Raw genomic sequence first — 436 nt, forward strand, 5'->3', positions numbered from 1 at the left:
ACTGCAGGTCTGCTGGTGTGTCCCCATCCCGCTCCGGGCTCCCCGCACGGCAGGGCTGGAGGCACTGGGGCCCGGCTGCAAAGCCGGAGCGATTCCCCCTGTTGCCGTGGGGCTAATGATTTCAGATTCATCACGGCGGAGGCAGGTGTGGAAGCAATCACCGGCAGAGTGACTGCGGTGTCAAGCTCAAGATATAATTGAAAAATGTAACGTTGAGGAATTATAGTTGAGACAATTCTCTGCCTTTAGGAGGAAAATCAATGCTGTCAGGTGGGTGCCTATTAGCACCAGGCAGCCGGGACAGGGCTGGCCGGGGTGGGGGACACCACCAAGCCTCCTCCAGAGCCACTTCTGCCGCCGGCAGCCGGGAACGCGCCCCGCTGGGGGGTGCGGAGCTGACCCCTGCTCCCTCGGGCCATCCCCTCTAGCAAATACC

This window comes from Cariama cristata, unplaced genomic scaffold (assembly GCF_000690535.1).
Source record: "Cariama cristata isolate BGI_N322 unplaced genomic scaffold, ASM69053v1 scaffold24080, whole genome shotgun sequence".
Lineage (NCBI taxonomy): Eukaryota > Metazoa > Chordata > Aves > Cariamiformes > Cariamidae > Cariama > Cariama cristata.